This window comes from Plutella xylostella, chromosome 17 (assembly GCF_932276165.1).
Source record: "Plutella xylostella chromosome 17, ilPluXylo3.1, whole genome shotgun sequence".
Taxonomy (NCBI): domain Eukaryota; kingdom Metazoa; phylum Arthropoda; class Insecta; order Lepidoptera; family Plutellidae; genus Plutella; species Plutella xylostella.
The window spans coordinates 4,427,035-4,450,356 of record NC_063997.1 but is presented as its reverse complement, the minus strand read 5'-3'; the positions used below and the strand labels follow the sequence as shown (position 1 = coordinate 4,450,356).

At 36.0% G+C, this 23,322-nt stretch overlaps 2 long non-coding RNA genes across 2 annotated transcripts; both read right to left on the bottom strand.

Annotated features, from left to right (window-relative positions):
- Window positions 1-2,255: 2,255 nt before the first annotated feature.
- Window positions 2,256-3,124, bottom strand: LOC125489775. The gene is made up of 2 exons (XR_007267233.1): window positions 2,824-3,124; window positions 2,256-2,723 (listed from the first exon to the last, which is right to left on the bottom strand). It is a non-coding gene; the product is annotated as an uncharacterized LOC125489775 (long non-coding RNA).
- Window positions 3,125-3,834: 710 nt separating this feature from the next.
- On the bottom strand, window positions 3,835-5,437 carry LOC119692536. Its single transcript, XR_007267232.1, has 2 exons — window positions 5,132-5,437; window positions 3,835-4,866 (listed from the first exon to the last, which is right to left on the bottom strand). It is a non-coding gene; the product is annotated as an uncharacterized LOC119692536 (long non-coding RNA).
- Between the last annotated feature and the right edge of the window lie 17,885 nt (window positions 5,438-23,322).

The following is a 23,322-nucleotide window of genomic DNA, read 5'->3' as shown; positions in this document are numbered from 1 at the left end:
TGAAATTGTTTAGGGAGTCGGCTAACTTCATGAACCGACCCTGAACCGATCCTGCGTAGACCCTGCACCGCCCCTGCGTAGATCCTGCACCGCCCCTGCGTAGATCCTGCGCCGACCGTGCATAGACCCTGCACCGTCCCTGCGTAGGCCCTGCGCCGGCCCTGCTCCGGCGCTGCTCCGGCCCTGCTCCGGCGCTGCTCCGGCCCTGCTCCGGGCTTCCGCCATTTTGTTTTACAGGACTAGTAGGAAGGTATAAAAGGGAATGCGAGAGGCGGCGGCGGCCATTAGTAATTTTCTTGCGATCGGGTACACGTTGGGAGTTTTTCGCGTTGGTTTAGTTTTTATTTTGTTTATTGTTAGTTTTCAACGTACGATGGTGGTATTGCTTTGGGAAAGCGCTTTCGTCCATATATGTAAATGTATATGGCAAGGACATCCCTTAGTGATTAGCACTGTCGTAATTTGGAAACTTTTATTAATTAGATCTTTAGATTGCCAAGGCTTTCGACTAGATCTTTAGCATTTTGGGGGAACGTGTACTCTAGAGTCTAAATCCTTCATGGTAAGGTGGCAAGACGGATACCTAACGGTGTCGTTCAACCAAGTCTTGTTTTAGGGCCCCCGGGTAGTGTTAGTTAGGCCTGGCTATGGAGTAACCAGGGTCCCTCTTTTGCTAGAACGTGAAGGGATACACTCCTCAAGAATAGATCTTTGATTTAAAAATCTGGACTATTACTTGATCTTTATCACATATATATTTATATACTTATAACACACACTCGGAGATTGCAAGTCGCCCGGGTGCCATACCGTTAACCCACGGCTGCAATTTCCAACACACAGGTATAGGGCTTAGGTACACTAGGGGTCTCCTACCCCGCTCATTCAGTATTTAGCTAGCTAGACAAGGTGCACTCCAATCACCCGGAGAAAACCTACACATTACACACCACACAATTAAATGTAAATGTGGGATTGATTCCCTAGTTTTGATTCAACACATTTTAGATTAGAATAGGGCCTTCTGGTTAGACACAAATAGGCAGGTAACTTCATGGTTAGGGTGGGGAAAGTAGTTACTTCATCATAAATAATAAATTAAATAATATCTTACAATAAATATCACTTCAAAAGTACTTAATAATTTTATCAGATAAAATAATTTCACATAACCTCAAATTTGACCTATAGTTCTTTGTCTAAATTATTGATTTTTTCATTAGGTAAACAAATACTTCTACTTAAAGAATCTATGGTCTATCTAGCTTATTTTGGTTTATTGTTTCACAATAATCCATATTAATATTACAGAAGAGTTTATTTGATTTTGAGTACAATAAGCTTTTGTATCAGATTGGGGGTAGAATTGATTAACGGAGAAATTTACTCTAATAAGTGTCAAGATACCACAAATAAGGGTTCTAGATACTTAAACCAAATCATTTCTGGTTCTATAATCACTCAATAGATACAAATAGCTTGAAGTATGATCAGATTTCAGTCACAATTTGCACATTTCAGAAAGTTGTGTAAATTCTAACTTGTGGAAGTATTTGTTTCCTTGATAAAGCTTTATATTCTTATGTAAATAAATAAAGCTAGGATATTTTGTTGTCTTATATATTTACTACAACTATTCAGAACATATTCCAATAAGATCAAAGAATATTAACTATTTTATAATAATTAACCTTTCAATTAAGTAATTTAAAAGAATAAATCACTTCCCACTTGGCTATTAATTAGAGTCATGTATTTGTCAAGTACCTACTTATCTATTATGAAATTCATACTTACATAGTTACTATACTAGAAATCATTGGATTATTCTAATATTCAGTTTGTTTATGATTATAAATATGTCCCCTTTAGCTTTGACAACATGTATTCATGTTGATTTATTTACATGAAATAAAAATAAAACATGTAAATATGTAAGGTTAGGAGCAAGGGAAGTGATTGTTGGCGGAGGGATGTCCAAGTCCATGGTTGTGTCCCACGAAGGCTTCGATTGAATATTTGCTATTACTTATTTATCTATTTTGAGTCTTATATATTGATTCAATCGATTGTAGTGATCAAGGCCTACAAAGCGTATGGAGGGGCTTGCCTTTTAAACCAACAAAAAAAAAAAAAACATTATTTTTACCTTTATGTAAATTCAAATTCTCTAATAGCACTTACCTGTAAATATGTAGTTATCATACAAATAAAAGTTGTAGTGAATATATAGGTCAATAACTTTAGGCAGGTAGTTAGGAAGGTTGTATTCAATTCACGTTCATAGTTTTATTAAATTCATTAGCTTTCGTTTATTGGGTTACACTACATAACGTAGGGGTTCCCTGGATGTTTCATGGCCAAACTAAAGTAGTATTTGTTTCACTTTTAAGTCTCCAGTTTATTTGTTAGGCTGTTTTCCCTTCTAGACTTTCAGTTGAATCTTGAGCTTCCTTCTGGCGGTTTTCGAAGATCTTTGATAAAAGTATTGATTCATTGTGGGAAGAATCCAGTGTAGAATCCAGTGTAGATAACCAGTGTAGATATCCAGTGTTAATAGTAAGTTGTAGTTTCAAATATCTTCTAATAAATCTATTAGGTAGGAGTTAAGTTAGCAGGAGGTAGGGCGAAACGTTACAATTTGGTACCGAAAGACCAGGATATTAGATTTTGCTTCATCTCTTCTTGTTAGGTGTCAGGCAGCTAGTTTTCTGTTCTATTATCTGAAATTTTACAAGTCAATTTGATTAAGATAGTACTTATTTACAAATAAACCACAATATTGAACACTCTTTTGCATAGTATTATTTTCAGGTAACTTACGTTTGTCTCGAAAAAACATTAAGGTTTGTTCTTTGCCTTTGCGATTATAGTAAGTATATATTTACTCAATATGGCGGTTTTCACATAAACTACATAAAGGCATTTCTTTTCAAGTTTTGGCTAGAATAAAGTTTCAAAAGTTTGTTTTTACTTTAGTTGGAAAAACTTTATGCAGCATTGCACCACAAACAATAAAAAGTCAAAAGGTTATTTTTTTTTTACAGAGTAACTTTTATTGCGTCACAGACTAGTATAATATTTGGTAGTGTAATGCACACTCATGACTGCACAAAATCACTGCAAGATGTTAACGTTATAATAAGTCTCTTGCGTTTTGTTCGTAATGATTTGTTACATACTAGGGGTAGGAAAGTGATTATATCCTTGATATAATCACAATTTGTTGCCGTGGAGTGATCGAACTTATAAACGAAAGAATTATTTATCATGAAATAGGAAGCGCAAGAGGCTAGGTTTTGTATTGGAACGGAACGTAATTAGGGAAGCATTTGTGAAGATAGATAGGTAGGTAGTTGATAAAGTTAGAATGCGGATTTGGAAAAACTTAATCCATTTATTAAAATTTACTTAATAAGTAGGGGTTGTAGTAATGTTATGTAGCTCATTAATGAATTACAAAAGATTAGGGGTTGTATAAGGCTAAGCTATGCTCTTCGTGGAGTTAAAGGAAATAATAATCATCATCATCAGGAATTGTATATGTATGTGGCTATGCTCCTCGTTGAGTAAGAGGAAATAATCGTCATCATTATCAGGGGTTGGATATATAATGGATTCTAGTTCAGGACATTATTTATAAAATTTATTTGGTAGGTAAAGGTATAAAAGAGAATAACATAAAACATAGTTGTATAGAGACTGATTTATCTGTAGGTAGGTAGGTCATATTAGTGTTGGTCTGAATCACTATGAACGGTTCCTCTGATTATGTAGCTGATTAGGGAATTATAAGTGAATAGGGGTTGTAGGTAAAATAATGATATGGTCTTATTTTAGGTAAAAGCAGTAAATTTATTAAAATAAAAATTTATAAAAAGAAACAAATGTAGCGAAAAGACGGCGCATTTTAGTCCTTATGAACAACTTGAAATGATTAGAATAGATAAAGAAATTCTGGCCTAGGTAGATGAGGGGTGGGGATTTTGGTCTGGAGGTGCGGTCGGCTGCATCGGTGGATCGGGGAGTTTGCGTGGCGGGGCTTGTATGATTGGTGCTGGATTGGACTGGCCTGGTTGGGGGGGGATCGGTAGTTATAGCAACTAGTCTATAATTATTAATCATCCTTTTGGCTGGGTTGGTTCAGTTTGGTATTGGTTGTATGAGTTTTGTTGTGCGGGTTCTTTGGTTTGTTGATGTGGTTGATTGTGCTTCTGGATCGGATCTTTGCTTGTCATTGACTAGGTACTTTAAAAACTGGGCTCTAAAATTATTATAGGTACTTGAATGTTTGAAAAAGTAGATATATTATACAACATTGATCATAGGAGTTGGGATAGAACTGTAACACCATCTATGCTAACATCCTAACTTAGAGTAACCGGAAAAGCCCAAATGTCTAATTATCAAATTCCAAAGAGAAAATTAGTAGCAGATGTTATCAGATATTTCCCTAAACAAATACAAGTATGAGTTACAGTTAATAAAGAAAAGAAAATATAACAATAATCTCATTTTAAAAAGATGTTAGTGAAGAAAGGGTAGCGGTCAGACATAATAATAAATTTAGAAAACAATGAATGTAGAGCAAGTTACTGTTGTTGATAAAGTGTTAGACCAGGTAAAGTAGGCTAGGAGTTTGATTGTAATCTTTTATCCAAAATGATTTAGTATTAATATTATTATATTCTTTGTAAGTTAAGAATTATGTGGGTAGTTTAGTTGTTCTTATTTTGAGTGCCATTGCAATCCGCTTCTTCACCTGACTCAGGATGTTTACTTCATAGTATATGTATAGTCTCAGAGTTTAGTTGTCAAATATAGAACATCATCATCATCATCAGCATTCAAAAAGTATGTCATATCCTGAAAAGAAGAATAGAATTTAATTAAAAAAGCTAGGTATTATGAGGATTTACATAATTATAGTAATTGATTCATGAAAAGACTATTTAGTTCATTATAACTTAAGTAGATTAATAGGATAATACATTTAGGGAATGGTTTTATGATAGGTAATCAATATTGGATCTACAGGGTTATGATTTTCATAACAGTCTAACAAAATCTAAGTACAGGAAGTATAAATAAAAAATGTATTACAATATGTAGAAAAGAAATAGGTACTTACTTATTGAAGAATAGTAACTTTGGTCTATAAATAGTGAGGCATTATGAATGTTTTGTCACAATGGATGGTTTGATCAGTGGTTTATCATGGGTTTTAGTTCAACAAAGAGTGTAGTTGGGTTTGCATTGTTATGTTTGGTCCTGAAATAAAACAAATAATGATATAGGTATAATTCAAATAAAATTATGTAAATATAGGAGTTGGAGACCAAATGATTAGGATAGGTACTTATTTAAAAGGTGAGGGGTTGACAATAAGTTAAAATATGTTGGTTAGTCTTGTCAGTATCAATTAAAAACTGTATGGGAGATATTTAATTAAGTTAGATTTTTATAACAATAGGTCTATTATAAACACAAGATCCGTAAAACAGAGCTATTGTATGTATAAATATCTAACAATTCAGAGGTTGTTTATTTTGAATCACGATAATTTGGGCATGAGGACTTAGTTTAGTAGCATGCATACAGGGTATTTGAAAGAATAATGACACTTACCTGTAAGATTCACTCATTATTTTAGGGTTTCGTAAGTTTAATCGGGTAAACTTTAGATTTCTTCGTGCGATCGATGTTGTAGAACACAACGACGCATGCTTTTGTTTTGATTAGTGCGGAAAAAAAACAGCCAAACAGGTTAAGGTTATGTCAGGTTGACATTGACAGTTTAGTTTTAATAAATTTGACAGTTAGACAGGTAAGGCACGGCACATTTACACAAACAGCCAAGAATAGGAAAGAATAAAGGATATGGAGACCGTGTTTTTCAAATAGGGGTTGTGAGGGAGAGTTGTAAAATCCCAGAAATATTTTTAGTTACCTAGTAACATTATTTTCGACTTAGGTAGTTACGGAGGGTAGGAAAACAGTTGTAGTAGAAGTAGTACTTAGACATATTTGATAAAATAAATAGTGTATTAGGTTGTAGAAAAAAAAACTAGATGGCGGTATTTTAGTGTTTTGGTATCGATGGAATATTGGGGTGGATTTGTCTGTTACCTGAGAGTAGGAACTTTCAATTTTGGTAAAATTGATCTGATATAATTTTCTTTTATAGAGAAAACAAAAGGGTAGGGTATTTACATAGCCATTTCCCGGGGATTATGTCGTGATTATAATGTTTCGAAAAAACTGAAAGAGCAAAGAATGTGGAAGGAAGAAAAGTACTTTAAACGTTTTTTTAAAGTCTGAATGATAATAATGTTAAAGGTACCTGATCAGGTCTTACGAAGTTGATTAAAGGATGATGAAGAATGAAGTTTTAATTATTTGATATTGAATGCGATTTATAATCATGACAAATACAACTGGGAAATGAAGGGTTTATTGATACTTCGTTTAGACACACACACACACACATTTATAAGGGAAACTTTGGTATATTTGTTTCTGTAAAACTTGATTGAGTAGTTATCAATTATATATGTAGCTAAATAATAAATTTATTCCAAAAGTTACCTTTATTTCACTAATATTTTCCAAATGATCAACTAATGTAGATACAAAAATTATTGCTACTTATGTAAAAGTATTTTAATAAAATTTAAAAAAAAAAAATAATACTGAGTAAAATCTTGAAAGAAAAAAAAGATTTGTATAATAAATAGTTAACTTCATTTAAAAACTACTAACTTAATAATATGTGGGGACATCTCACACACGGCCATCCGACCCTAAACTAGGCAGAGCCTGAAATATGGGTATAATATCGGACCGTTAGTTAGTAGTGTGCAAATTGGTTCAAGTAATTTACACACCATACACTCTTAGTCTTGCTTTTGTAGTAAATTGGCGAAGAAAGGCGGTTCTACTCGGGCACAAACGTGGTACAAACGCTTTAGTCGATTTATTACTTAAGTTAGCTATGCACGCATTAACACATGAGACGTCTATACAGGCTATAGATGTTTTTACAAAGTACCTTTTACAGACTCCACACGACACACTACACTTTATACAAAAAAAAAAAAAATACAATTACTTTGAAACAATTTGCTTTAGAAAAATACCTGCATACCAAAAGTTGATCATGACGGAAAACAAATACACTTTACACCAAAAACACATTCTGATCGAAGTGTAAATAAACTAGATGTATTTTCTTTTCAATTTAGGTAGGTAAATGATAGAAAAGAAAATTATTAATTAGATACATGATATTTTATTGATTTAATCAGTGGGGAGGAAGAGGGCCTTGATGTTTATTAGAGTGGCGTGAATCAGAGAAAGAGGATGAGAGTTATGGTGAATTGAATATCTAAGAACCTATGTATTGAAAAATAATAATACCTACAAACATATAGTAAATTGAAAGTGGCTTTAGTAAAATATCATGGCTGTTCTCCTGCACTGAAGGAAAGATTCCGATTTCACCTTAATCACACAACACTATACAAAAGAGAATATTTATGAAGATTTTGGTGTTAGGTTAGGACAGCATAGTCAAATTATACTGTTGTATGTACAGTATCTTCATAATATTCTATACTCAACATGTACTTACTTAAAGAAAAAAAAATATTTTTTAACACAAAATTTTGTCATTTTGCTGGATTGGAGGGGGATTGAAAAGTTGTGAATCAGTTGTAAACATGAATGCAATAATGGTTCACAATAATAATTCTCTTTCTAGTTTTGGTAAAATGATACTTGATATTTCTACACTCTACATCAAGCTCGGAGATTGGTGGACATTGTTCCTGGGGATTGTTAGAATGAGACTTGAACTTTATTAATTTCTATTGATGATGCATCGTCGAAAACATAGGGCGTGGGAGAGTTCGTGCTCTAAGAGGGCGTGTTAAAGATGCTACAAAATTCTTAAAAATAAATTTAAGGTTCTGTGGTTTCTCATTTAGCATTGGATCCTTCTGATCGACAGGGTATCCCCTTGTTCCCGGTTTATTGGAGCATGAATAATCTACTAAGTATTCGATCAATAGTTATGTAAATAATAAATAATAAATGGGATGGTCGATGATTTTTGATAATTTCTGGGGATCTTGTTGGCTAATCATCTGAGTCATTTTACACACATACACACAGACATATTGAGGTGATAATCGGAATTTCCTTTTACTAACTTTTCATCGTTTAAATTCAATGAATTTGATATTTGCAAAAATGGGTAGTGTATATTATTGTGTATATTTTTTCCATATCTTAATTATAATATACTTGCGATACTACAAAAATATAAGGGGTTGAATGTAATGTTCCATCAATGCCGAAACATTAATGATTCCGCAAATAATGAATTTAAACTATGTTAGGAGGCTCCCGTAGGGTTTGTTGCGCTAGGAAGGGTTTTCCCGAGGGATTTTACGGTTTAAGACATTTATTTCTCAAAAAGATTTTTGCTGTGAAAGGTAGTCTATGAAATTGTTTAGGGAGTCGGCTAACTTCATGAACCGACCCTGAACCGATCCTGCGTAGACCCTGCACCGCCCCTGCGTAGATCCTGCACCGCCCCTGCGTAGATCCTGCGCCGACCGTGCATAGACCCTGCACCGTCCCTGCGTAGGCCCTGCGCCGGCCCTGCTCCGGCGCTGCTCCGGCCCTGCTCCGGCGCTGCTCCGGCCCTGCTCCGGGCTTCCGCCATTTTGTTTTACAGGACTAGTAGGAAGGTATAAAAGGGAATGCGAGAGGCGGCGGCGGCCATTAGTAATTTTCTTGCGATCGGGTACACGTTGGGAGTTTTTCGCGTTGGTTTAGTTTTTATTTTGTTTATTGTTAGTTTTCAACGTACGATGGTGGTATTGCTTTGGGAAAGCGCTTTCGTCCATATATGTAAATGTATATGGCAAGGACATCCCTTAGTGATTAGCACTGTCGTAATTTGGAAACTTTTATTAATTAGATCTTTAGATTGCCAAGGCTTTCGACTAGATCTTTAGCATTTTGGGGGAACGTGTACTCTAGAGTCTAAATCCTTCATGGTAAGGTGGCAAGACGGATACCTAACGGTGTCGTTCAACCAAGTCTTGTTTTAGGGCCCCCGGGTAGTGTTAGTTAGGCCTGGCTATGGAGTAACCAGGGTCCCTCTTTTGCTAGAACGTGAAGGGATACACTCCTCAAGAATAGATCTTTGATTTAAAAATCTGGACTATTACTTGATCTTTATCACATATATATTTATATACTTATAACACACACTCGGAGATTGCAAGTCGCCCGGGTGCCATACCGTTAACCCACGGCTGCAATTTCCAACACACAGGTATAGGGCTTAGGTACACTAGGGGTCTCCTACCCCGCTCATTCAGTATTTAGCTAGCTAGACAAGGTGCACTCCAATCACCCGGAGAAAACCTACACATTACACACCACACAATTAAATGTAAATGTGGGATTGATTCCCTAGTTTTGATTCAACACATTTTAGATTAGAATAGGGCCTTCTGGTTAGACACAAATAGGCAGGTAACTTCATGGTTAGGGTGGGGAAAGTAGTTACTTCATCATAAATAATAAATTAAATAATATCTTACAATAAATATCACTTCAAAAGTACTTAATAATTTTATCAGATAAAATAATTTCACATAACCTCAAATTTGACCTATAGTTCTTTGTCTAAATTATTGATTTTTTCATTAGGTAAACAAATACTTCTACTTAAAGAATCTATGGTCTATCTAGCTTATTTTGGTTTATTGTTTCACAATAATCCATATTAATATTACAGAAGAGTTTATTTGATTTTGAGTACAATAAGCTTTTGTATCAGATTGGGGGTAGAATTGATTAACGGAGAAATTTACTCTAATAAGTGTCAAGATACCACAAATAAGGGTTCTAGATACTTAAACCAAATCATTTCTGGTTCTATAATCACTCAATAGATACAAATAGCTTGAAGTATGATCAGATTTCAGTCACAATTTGCACATTTCAGAAAGTTGTGTAAATTCTAACTTGTGGAAGTATTTGTTTCCTTGATAAAGCTTTATATTCTTATGTAAATAAATAAAGCTAGGATATTTTGTTGTCTTATATATTTACTACAACTATTCAGAACATATTCCAATAAGATCAAAGAATATTAACTATTTTATAATAATTAACCTTTCAATTAAGTAATTTAAAAGAATAAATCACTTCCCACTTGGCTATTAATTAGAGTCATGTATTTGTCAAGTACCTACTTATCTATTATGAAATTCATACTTACATAGTTACTATACTAGAAATCATTGGATTATTCTAATATTCAGTTTGTTTATGATTATAAATATGTCCCCTTTAGCTTTGACAACATGTATTCATGTTGATTTATTTACATGAAATAAAAATAAAACATGTAAATATGTAAGGTTAGGAGCAAGGGAAGTGATTGTTGGCGGAGGGATGTCCAAGTCCATGGTTGTGTCCCACGAAGGCTTCGATTGAATATTTGCTATTACTTATTTATCTATTTTGAGTCTTATATATTGATTCAATCGATTGTAGTGATCAAGGCCTACAAAGCGTATGGAGGGGCTTGCCTTTTAAACCAACAAAAAAAAAAAAAACATTATTTTTACCTTTATGTAAATTCAAATTCTCTAATAGCACTTACCTGTAAATATGTAGTTATCATACAAATAAAAGTTGTAGTGAATATATAGGTCAATAACTTTAGGCAGGTAGTTAGGAAGGTTGTATTCAATTCACGTTCATAGTTTTATTAAATTCATTAGCTTTCGTTTATTGGGTTACACTACATAACGTAGGGGTTCCCTGGATGTTTCATGGCCAAACTAAAGTAGTATTTGTTTCACTTTTAAGTCTCCAGTTTATTTGTTAGGCTGTTTTCCCTTCTAGACTTTCAGTTGAATCTTGAGCTTCCTTCTGGCGGTTTTCGAAGATCTTTGATAAAAGTATTGATTCATTGTGGGAAGAATCCAGTGTAGAATCCAGTGTAGATAACCAGTGTAGATATCCAGTGTTAATAGTAAGTTGTAGTTTCAAATATCTTCTAATAAATCTATTAGGTAGGAGTTAAGTTAGCAGGAGGTAGGGCGAAACGTTACAATATGTCTAACGAGTGTATAGTTTTGGTAGTAAGACTTATATAATTTATTAGTTAAAGCTATAATTTATTATATAACATGACGTATTGTATTTTTATTGTTATAAGGAGAGCTACGGTGACGTAGCAGCTACGAAATATTACTACGACGTAGCCGCTACGAAACTCTACTACGACGTAGCATTGAAAGAAAAGGTGTTTAATTGCCAGCTTCCAATAAATAACCCGAATTTACCGATTACTGATAAGTAGTTTATTAGCATATAAAATGTAAAAATATTCAAAACCGAATGAAAGTATCTACCAGCCAGTGGTTAACAGTTTATTGAAAGGCAGTAATAGTGTGGTGCCAGTCATTTGAGAAGTACTTGATTAATGTCTATAACAACAGGTTAAATCCGAAAATTGTTGTGAAAACAAGTTCGTGATAGGAAGCGGGATCAAATTTAATCTACCCATACCTAAATAACTCAATTTTTAAAAATCAAACTTGAATCAAAAATATTTATTTAATTGTTTATTGCACAAATATAATGCAAATGTTAATAAATATAATGCAAAACATTAACTTGAGTACATTTAGTTACCTATTGCCGGCAATAATTAACTCACCCACTCCCTTCTCTACTCAATTACTGGAGTATTGAGTTTCTTAATCGTATTCCTGTCACTGAGAATGGGATACACGATTCAATTATCTCACTTCAATCGTAAGATTCAATTTTATCACCTTTCTTGCTACGGAAACATTTTTACGGCCAATATCTACTGGCAGCGATTTTATTTTATCATCCTGGCAATATTCATGAAAAACAATACGTTATATTATATTTATTTCCCAGAAGATACATACCGACTTAGTTTTGTTTTGAATTTTTGAATAATGATTACATTTGTGAACATGTAATATTTCAAATGAAGGAAGGGTTTGTAGGCCTAGTGCGGGTTGGTGGACCCCAACACAAGCAAGCTTGTGCTGAGAGAGTTATCGGGTAAGTGGGCAACCCGACTGTCAGATGTTTTCAAGCTGCCCGAAGGCTAGGCCGACTAGGCTTAACGACTGCTGCCGAAGCAGCAACCGGCATCCACGGCCTAACGTGCCGTCCGAAGCACGGAAGCGTCCAGAAAAGAACCACTTGAAATTGGTCACCCATCCAATGGCTGACCATGCCAGTTGTTGCTTAACCTCGCCCGCTCGACTACGGACGCTTCCATTCCATTTTAGAGTACAGTTACGTTTTTTTGTGCGTTTTGCAAAATCATATTTATGCTCCACCCTGTATACATAGTATTCGTTGCATTGCCTGTTTATTGGAAATTGTTGGAATAGTGATGTTTGTTTCGACCGTGATTGTGTTCGCCTCTGATGGATCTGATGGTTTGTTTGTATATTTTAATAAAATGAAATGGAACTAAAGTTCATAATTGTATCTCCGTACAAAATATTACCTTTCAGATAAACAGCGTTCTGTCTTGTATGTATATCCTGGTGGTTTACTAGCTTTCATAGGTGATTCGAGCAATTAATGACACATGACATGAAACATTGATCTAGAAACTATTCTTTTGATAATTTTCAGGAGCATGTTCCAGGTACGCTTCCTTATAGGTATATAGCATTAAATGTATTTAGCGAATTGAGGCGCATTGAAGTAATTTAAAGCTGCCAACGGGAGTAGACGCATTGTGAACGGCTGTTCGTTCTAACAACCCTTGTGAATGTTACACGCTGCGAATGACATGTTAACTCACATTCGGTTCACCCTAATCAGGTCCCGGATTAATTCGCTTCTTCATGTCACGAATCCGCGGTTTACTGCAAAACTGAGATTGAAAGCGATTCTGAATTTAAACCGATTTAAACTTATGAGAGTTTCTGATTATAAAAAATTGGAACGATTTATACATAATAAGGATGTTGCAAAAATTGTACACTAAGCCGAAGTGGTAACTCAGGGTATCATTCTGAACAACTTTGGTTCTAAGAGGTTTGGAACTTCGCGAGAAAACAAAAACCGTTCACCATATTAAAAATTAACGTGACCAACAAAGTTTCTATGCAAAAGGAACCCTTTTTGCAAGACCCTGTATATCCGCATCCACTCTAAAAGACAGGTGGCGAGCAGTGGGTATAGACAAAGTATGTTTACCTAGTTTATTGTGTAATCATAATACTTAACGGTTTCCTCTATAATAATATAATCTATCAGTGACATGTTATAAATGAATAAGAGATCCCTTTTTAAATTATTATACAGGAAAAAAAGGAACAGAAACATTTACTCGTACTCACATCGAATATTGATAGCTCAGTTCAACAGAATTTTAATTGGCTTTTCCTCACGTATTCAATACATCGCATAGGATGACCGTTTAATGAGTTATCGAACAAATTAATTATTTCTGCAATTTTATTTACAAATAAAATATGTTACTTTCGTGCTTCGTTTCGTTATTCATAATCTTGAAATACTTACAATACAGTATTTGAGGTGGTTGATTAAGTAGGGATACTCAGTTGGACTATTTATTCCCAAATTTCAGTTTTTGGTCTTTTTAAGTCATAACACACTATACATAGCCACCCTAGGATGTAAAAAAATATACATAAATACTGGATTAATACCACAGCCAAGCTCTCCACACTCGAATCATTTTATCTTATAGATACGCTAATAAGTATTTTTTTAGATTATATGGAAGTAGTTATTACAGATAAATCTCTATTTTAACACCTCACGTCCCGAGAAATTAGAGACAATTTTAAATTCCTTGTATCTGTGGGTCACATGGGTCATGCATGGGTGTGCTAATACTTTCGGTGTATAGAGATCAAGGAACACAAGTAAGTACGCTGTACCCCTTTTATATCTCTGGTCCATCCATCCAAAGGTTGTCTGGAAGAGATCGCTATTAGCGATAAGACCGCCTTTTGTACCCTATTTAAGTGTCAATGTAAAATTGTTAATGATTTCTTGGTGTACAAATAAAGAGAACTCTATCTATCTATCTACTTCTCTAACGAGAAGGAGATTAATGGCTCTGACATGACACTAGTTCACTCCAGCCACCCATTCGATGCGCATCACACACTATGAGAATCAAATCTGCAGCGTCACAGCCACACATATTATCAAAGTTCGACAATGGTGTGAAGTTAGCTGTAGGACTAAGTTGTAATAGAGCATTTCGGTTTGTGTGTAACTTCATGCAGTAGTTCTACATCGCCAGATGGCACCGAGGCGCCTTGCACAGGATTAATTATTCCATTTGTCCGGACACCATCCGGGCCACGACGACCGGACTCTTGATTTGAAAGATACTTTGAAAATATTACTGATTTTGTCGAGGGGATTTTGATAGAACTACCTAAAAACATATATTAGTCAGCAAGTACACCAGACACCAGTAATCCTTTTTATTGGCGGTTAATCCATGAAGTCCGGCATTATTTTCCTTATTTGATTCTGTAATATGATATTGTACACTTCCAAGTACTTTTTATATCAGGATATTTCTGGTAATCATCCGGTAATATTCCTAACGAAGATTAAGGTCAGCAGGACGAAATGGCGCGGAGGCTGTGTCCCGGATTACGGACAGGAAACAGCCGGGAAAAGCTGGAAAAATACATATTTTTTTTCTCGAACAATCTGCAATCTTGTAATCTTTGTGTCGGAACATTCGGAACAGCTATCCGTTGTCGCGGTAATTTGCGACTTCCGGTTTTTGTTAAGCTAAGGATTAAGGACAGCTACATGTTGATCTTTGTGTAATTGTGAAAGATTCATTAAGTATAAAAAGTAGAAAAGATAAATGGGGCAGCAAAGGGAGTGAATGAATTACTGTTACAGGTAGGCACAAATGAAAACATATTTATTGAGAGATAACATTTTTAATATAAATATAAGTAATTGTTTCCGATCATTACATATACATATTATATTATATCATTGTCATTTTCACAATAACATTTTCTTATATATATATCCTATTTTTATAACTTACGCAAATCGATGTACAACATAATGATGATCTAAAACATAATAATTTCAAACTTATAAGTTTTTAATAGTATTTTTTTCCTGCTTAGAGATTTTAATATAATCTGAAACTTGTAAAAATTTTGTTAAAATAAAAACTGTTTTATACAAAACAATGCCGGCAATCACGTTGCGGATTGCAGACGCGCCACAAAATTCAATTTACTCTGACAGCCTCCTTCAGCGGCAGACACATGTAATCACACATTATGTGGACGAGAGCTGTCGGCCCGCCCGCCCTGGGGGGTCACTCTATATAACGGAAAACTAAGTTTCAGAGCGCTGCTGTACGAGCCACGAGTCATTCTCAACTCTCGTTGTATTTAGGCCCGGGTCTCCTATTTACGCGGTAGTTCGCGTCCAGCGTCACGCCGTAGGCCGCGTCACGATGCTCACTATAGAAATGTACTGAAGCGGTCTCCCTCACACGCCGACGTTGGCGCGTAGATGTAGTGAGCATCGTGACGCGGCCTACGGCGAGACGCTGGACGCGATCTACGGCGCGTAATAGGAGACCCGGGCCTAAACGTACCTATTGCACGACAGCTCACGTTCGTTTGTATTTCGTCAGTATAGAATAACCCTCCTGCCCCCGTGCTCCATGACAATTCATCACTGATGCTCACTGTGGCTGCGTTCCCAGTAGGCAACCTGTTCGCCGATCGGTCGGTACCTGTTGGAAAGGAGTTTCACCTAGTGACTCATAACAGACTAGTATATAATAATACAAGCATGCTGTATTCGCCTGTTATTGAAGATGCATTTATCATTAAACTATTATATTTTTACTAGCATTCATTTAATGTAATCTTTGTTGGCGAATCATATAAATAAATAAAAAGCCTGAGTATGAAATATGTGTAATGAGATAAATTAGGAGTATGAGGTCATGGGTTGTTCAAGTTATTTTATACTACTTAATTAGGCTAAAACAACGTGTATGATGGATGATTCCTGAAATGTAAGTCTAAAATTACTCTGTCTGAACGTTCTTTAGTATGCATTTACCAGCAAACATCATAGTTAAAGGTTTCATAAAATAAATGAAAAGAACAATTTCAATCTAGCACTCCTATCTTTAGATGAAAAAACTTTTCTCTGAATGGTGAGACTGAAATAACTGAAACACTCTGCTGAAAACCTTTTATACCGAAAGCTTATCTTAAGGGGAACCTAGCTGGAGTATGTGGTTGCATTAAACATGGATAAACTTGTCAGGTTTATGGTTAAGTAAGTTTAGGTTCTTTATTTATTGTGCACAAGAAATAAACTATTTACTGCTATGCTGAACCACTACCAACATAGCAATGAAATAACCTGTAGAATGCCCAAATGTATGCATATTGCAGCCAAAAATGTTTAAAACTACACTATTGTACAGTAAATTTCACAAACCACCAAAATAAAGCAGTGAACTTACGTGAAGTTTTGTGTGGCGCCGTACCGAACCGCCCAGCTAAGCCGATTTGCATCTTATCTCTTTTGCATTTGGGTCGGAAATTAGATCAGAGAGCGGGCCGAGATCAAACTATCGAGTTTCGAGTGAAATGCACTGAGAAAACTTGACGCTTTCCACGACCAACTTGGAGATGTTGTTTTTCAGCTGCTTTGTATTAGGCGAGTCGCATCGCCGTACCCGGGCGCTATCGTTAAATTCGTGGCATTTATTTGTTTTTACTTCAGCAAACAAGAAAACTATCAAAACAACACACTATCGGCACAAATGGAGACTGTTTGCTAGTTTCCTTTCCCGTTGTACAGCAGCGATTATCACCTCTTTTTCAAGAAGGTAAGTACATTATTTTTTCCCACTATTTTCCGCCCAGCGGAAATTACCCTAAGAAATTTATTCGTGTACTAATGAGTTGGCGGAGCGCCTCCAGGCACTTACTTACACCGCATCAACTAATTCATTAGCGAGACTTGCCTCTTACATTATTGCATTAATTTGCCGTTTGAACGAAAATAGGGTGTAGTTCAGTAGATTACTGAAGTTTAATAAGTAACTTATTATAGTAGGTACATATACAGTATACTTTCCTTATCCACAGTCATCATACCTACTCATCATTTCATAATGCAGTATTGTGTAAGTGTGGGGTAGTTATACATTCAACCAGAATCGTTCTATATACCTAATTTAGATAATGCAACACCCAAAAATACTAACAATATGAAATTTTGTATGGGCGGCACGCAAAAAACTGGTCCAAGATGTCGATTTTCACCAAATTTATAAAAGTGTCAATATCTCGAAAACTATCGATTTTTTATTAAGCTTGATATTCTGGCTTCTCGTGAGCTGGTCTATCAGCCCTCCAAGGCATATCGTTGACTTTTGGGACACCCTGTATAAACAGTTGACACTTTTGAAACCTGTGAGTTTATTATTTTATCTTCATAAGTTTCATTTTCAGGCCTATGCCGATTACGGGCTAATGATATCAGGATAAATATTTTTACAGGTATATGTACTACAAATATCTATTTATTTGCACATAGCCACATCAAGCGAGGGAGTAACTTGACTCGTACAGAATTCCTGTAAAGTTAAGATGCAGCAAAGGAGAAAGTTCAGCCAGCCCCCGCGGCTCACCGGATTTACTAACACCAGAGAGGTCGCTGGAAAGATCGCTTTTAAATAAAAAGGTGACTGATACTTTGTCCTTGGAGAAATATTGCATGTAACTCGGGTTCTACCAGTTACTGCCAGTTTCTATATGTCTATCTATCCATAACTGGTAGTTACTTTCATACGATTTTGACATAATCAAAAGTAACAATCTGTCAAAATCGTATGAAAGTAACTACCAGTTATAGATAGATAGAGTTATAGAAACTGGCAGTTAGTGGTGAGCATAATAAATAGTACCTACAACTTTTTTTTTTATGGCTCCATCTCATTTCTTACAGTCCATCAGTGGTCGGCTACCGCGATGGATGAAACGTGATGTGATACTCTGTTCTTGGTCTAAGTGCAATTGTCGTAGTCGAGAAGTGGGAGTAGACCTTCACTCTGCAGAAGCAAATTAGCCGGCGAACCTCACTGAACTTGCAGTTCCTTGTACTTCTAGTTGCAGCACATTCAATGGCAAAGCTCATTGAGGATAACCAAACTAATCATGGCAATAGTTTTTGGCTTAATATGTGGTGAATAAGTTCTGAAGACAAGAAACTTATATGAAAAACTAAATAAGTATGCTTGAAATTTAATGAAACCTGTAGTAACTCTAGCGCCAGATATATATGTAGGTGATATTATGAATTTGCCATTGCATCTCACGGTTTCACCCGTACGCTCGCTATAAAAAATATGTGAAAATAATCGTTACGTAACTCTATATATTATTTTGCTTAAAGAATTTCTCTATCGATATAAAAGTCTTACCTTACGCCAACGTGGCTGGAACAACCGGGAAATAAAATGGCGGAGTGTACTTATTCTAGTTAATTAAATTAAAACGAACAACCTCCGACTTCAAGACAAGACGTATTCTAATATTTTGGTTTTTAATCAACAGAGTGGCGACTCGTGGCAATTTGACGTACCTACTTATATAATTGAGATATTATAAGTAATTTATAGTAAAAGTAATATGATAATTTTAATTACACCTAGTTATATTTCCGATGTCAATAGAGCATGATACTAGTTTATGAAAGGGCTAACGGACAATTTTCAAGCCGCGTCGTCTACCCAAAACATGTGGAAAGGTTGTTGCGAAAAAGCTTTACACATTTTAGGGTTCCTTCAGAATGTGGGGATTGTTGGCTTGTCGGGGGACCCTTTGAGCCAAATTAACCGTGTTTGATCCCGTGGGTACATCATCGGCTTCTTTCAATAAGGTTTCCCTTTCTTTCGTTTACTTATCGATTCAACAATCAACCAGTTAAGCGGACTAATTGGGTTTAATAATCAAATGTTTGGCCATAACAAAAGTTTGAAATCGATTAGGTAATGAGTTGAGTGGGCTTTCAAACTTATTAAAGGCAAAAGAAAAAGGAAAATATTATAGATCAATTCTGTAGAAATTTTAGGTTTGAGTGCTGTACATATTTGTGTACCTTCTTAATTATTTTATATGTACATTCGTTGCCAAGACACGTACTAACTGAGATAAACAAATAAAGAATATTCAAAAAGCCACTCTACAATCTAAATAGGCAAAACGAGTTATATTACCTATTTTAAATGCGCCTTTCAAACAAAGGCACACGCCTGGAGGCGCTTTGCAAAAGCTTTGTCTGACAGCGGGGCCGGGCTGTTGTTAGCCGTCGCAACGCTGGCAGCGGCTGACACTGCCGATAACGTCCAGCCACACTCTCGCATGACGCACGACTCGCACGAGTGTCAGATGAAGCACGGGTGTCGTATGACGCACGACTGTTGGTGTCAACTAGCGAGGGTTGAGCGTCAGCACTCGCCGTCTATTCAGTGGTCATGCAGTTTAAATAGCTTAGAAATAGTTTTTATGATAAATATGAAATATAATATATTGTATTGGTTTGTCTTAATTAGCTCCTGCTCTCGCTGTGCTATATTTAAATAAATATGTTACACTATGAACTACATATTTACGATAGGTACTTCGCGAGTGTCCCGTCGTCGTAGTAGAGCTTTAAAATTAACTGATAACATTCTAGGAACCTCTGCCCACAAGGGATGACTGAGAAACTCATCATAATTATCGATGTCATAACAGTAACTTGTATCTCTGTAGTCGAACTTAAATGAAGCCTTCAGGGCGCGACCTGAATAAACAAATGAACTTGTCATGTCTCCATTGAAAGGGCTTTACATACATTTACGTGTAACTTGCAATAGATCTGAGATCTCGGGCAATGAGTCGACTGACAGTCGCACAGGCGACTGTGCAAGAGCTGTTTACTAACAATTTTTATTTGAATAGCAGGTGGTCGCGCAAACGTTGGCCGCGTCTTTGACTGCAGCTTTGATTGAAGCGACAGTTTCAAAGAGTTGTTTAACCAACGTTTTTCATGAGAACTCTGAGGCTATCTTCGCCTTTTTACACTTTGAGTCAACAAGCCGACGCTGAAGCTTTACAACTGAAAGTTATTATAATTGCGAGGAAGCCAGTTTTCAAAGTAATAATTAGCATGCAAAACCTTTTCAATTTGACAGGGTAGCTCGTCGCGCTACAGCAGACTGTTTAAAACTCTGGCCGCGACCCGCGACTCCTTAATTCTCACTTATGAAACTTGATCAGTTGGATATTGTAATTCAGATTTATTTCCCCCGTACTTTGTTGAAATTATGAATCTTACTTCTTGAAAAGGTACTTAGCTTGATTTATGAATTTAGTGGAAACTCTTGAAGTTTATAGAAAGTAGAAGCTCAAGTAATTTGAACTTTGTATAGGATATTCATATATGTGTTCGTATTTGTGCGTATTTATTCACTTAGTGGATAAATACGAACTGAACTTACTTTCAATAAATAAAGCTAAATAATAATTTTAACGGAAAAAATCTCATGTTATAAAAATACAGCTGGCTCGTATTACCTATTTCATTCTTTTTTTTTTCATCACGACCCATCACGTCCCCACTGCTGGGGCACGGGTCTCCTTCCAATGAAGGAAGGGTTTTAGGCCTAGTCCACTACGCTGGCCTAGTGCGGGTTGGTGGACCCCAACACAAGCAAGCTTGTGCTGAGAGAGTCGTCGGGTAAGTGGGCAACCCGACTGTCAGATGTTTTCAAGCCGCCCGAAGGCCTCTGACTAGGCTCAACGACTGCTGCCGAGGCAGCAACCGGGACCCACGGCTTAACGTGCGCGTATTACCTATACGTCTGATGAAAACGTGCGGTATCTATGTTACTTACACATAGATACCTAACCTACCTAGAAAATGCGAATGCATTAGCAGTTAGCTAGTCTAAGCTACTACAACTGCTCTTAGCTTTTCGATAATGGAATGCTAAGTAGGTCTAGAAAATCGAATAATAAAAAATCTAGGCTCTAGGTCCAGGGCATACATTCTCCGCTCTCAAAATTCCCATGAAAAAAATGTAGGTATACTGATCGAGTTCTATTTTGATTTGAACTTTGTCTGTAATTTGAGAATTGTTCTAAAGCAGTGTTTTTCAACCTTTTTCATGATGCGACCCCCCTTGTATAAAAAAATAATCCGCGACCCCCTTGACTCTTCGATTTTTTTATCTTGTATGTATTACTCTGTGTAAAAAGTATCGGGATTAGATCAATAAAACAAAAAAATATTGTTATTCATCCAAATTTATTTTATCACCTTCAAAGTATGTTGCTTTAGAAACGATACACATACGCCAACGAATTATCAAATCATCACATCATTTTTTAACGCTGTTTTCAGAGTTGTGTTTAGTACTCGCGGAAAATTTTCCTTTTTGACTTCAATCGATTGACAGTTAAAGTCATGTTAACTGTTTTCTTTGACTATCGTGGTGTTGTGCACTCGGAATTCTTGCTAGAAAGTCAAACTGTAGGTGAAGAATATTATTTGCGCGTTATGTGGAATTTAATACAGAAAATTCCACGAAGAAGGCCAGATTTGCGGGAAAAAATCGAAAAGATTTTGCACCACGTTAATGCGCCTTCGCACAAGGATCATCATTGTGAACAAATTTTTGATCAAACACTCATCATATACCGTCGAGCATCCACCGTATTAACCAGATATGGCTGCAGGTCACGGCTCTAGCTTCTTTTTTTCCTAAACTCAAATTACCACTTCGAGGCACTGTTTTCAATCGATAGAAGACAATAAAGAAAAATCGCCACGAGTACAAAACACAACTCTGAAAACAGCGTTTAAAAAATGTTATGATGATTAGATAATTCGTTGGCGTATCTGTATCGTTCCTGAAGGAGCATACTTCGATGGTGATAAAATGAATTTGGATGAATAACAAACTTTTTTGTTTTATTGATCTAATCCCGATACTTTTTACACAGAATGTATGTGTATGTTACAGTATTGTTATTTATGGTATCCAACTAATGGGTACGCAATTTTTTTGGACCTCTGGCGACCCCCCTACAGAAGCTTCGCGACCCCCCAGGGGGTCGCGACCCACAGGTTGAAAAACACTGTTCTAAAGAAACAAAAACATGTAGGTATTTAACATACTTGAGTACCTTTGTAATAATTTTCTATTCAGACACATTCAATATTTTCCCTACTTCACACCACCAACAAGCAACACTATGAACTCGGAATAGCGGTTTCTTATTGGGCGAACGCGTTAAGAAATCAGAATGCAATTTCAGTAAGTAGTGTCGGCGGGCTGGGTTTGTGAATTTTGCAGTGACGAGCTAGAGAATGGGCCAGCTGGGTATTGATTGGAGGGTATGGCTGGAGAGGGTGAGAACGGGTTAAGTCCCGCGAGACGAAAAAGTTCCATCCATTTGTTTGTACAGTTCCCCCGATGTGGAAGTTTTATGTACCTAATACCTATGTATGTGGACTGTTTTCGCCAGCTCCGTCTGCGTGGTTTATGGACTAAATTAATTGGAAGATTTTATTGGTGAGTCAGTCAGTTGTGGTTTAAGCTCGTACATGTAGTCTTGTTTGGGTACCTACCTATACAGAGTGTTGCAAAAAAGGTATACTAAGGTGAAACCTACATGTGCAGCATGTTATATCTGAGCCCGAATATGAAATCAGAATTTCAAAATTAGCGATAAAAATATTCATTCTCTATAGTATAAAGACACGTGACCAACAAAGTTTCTATGAGATGGAAATATGGTTTCGGCGTAGTATACCCTTTTTGCAACACCCTGTATGTATCTAGAAGGTCTCAAAATATTTATATTTATTGCCTACCTCTCAAAAGAATGAACTCTTTTGACAGGTAGACAAAGTCTATTAAGAATATTTGTACAATAAAGTTCTAAAAAATATTAAGTTCTTGGTATTACTAAACAAAACACCATCAAAGTACGCCGAATGAAGTCCTAATTATACTGACAAATGAAAACATAAATAATTTAAAATGAAATTGGACGATGCCTTTGTGGCAGCAAATTGCATCCGAGAGATGTCAGCAGCTTCGGCGAATTAGCGTCAATTTCAGCTCACGCTAAAATTATTTATTTATGATTTTCAGCACTGATGTATATTTGTACATAT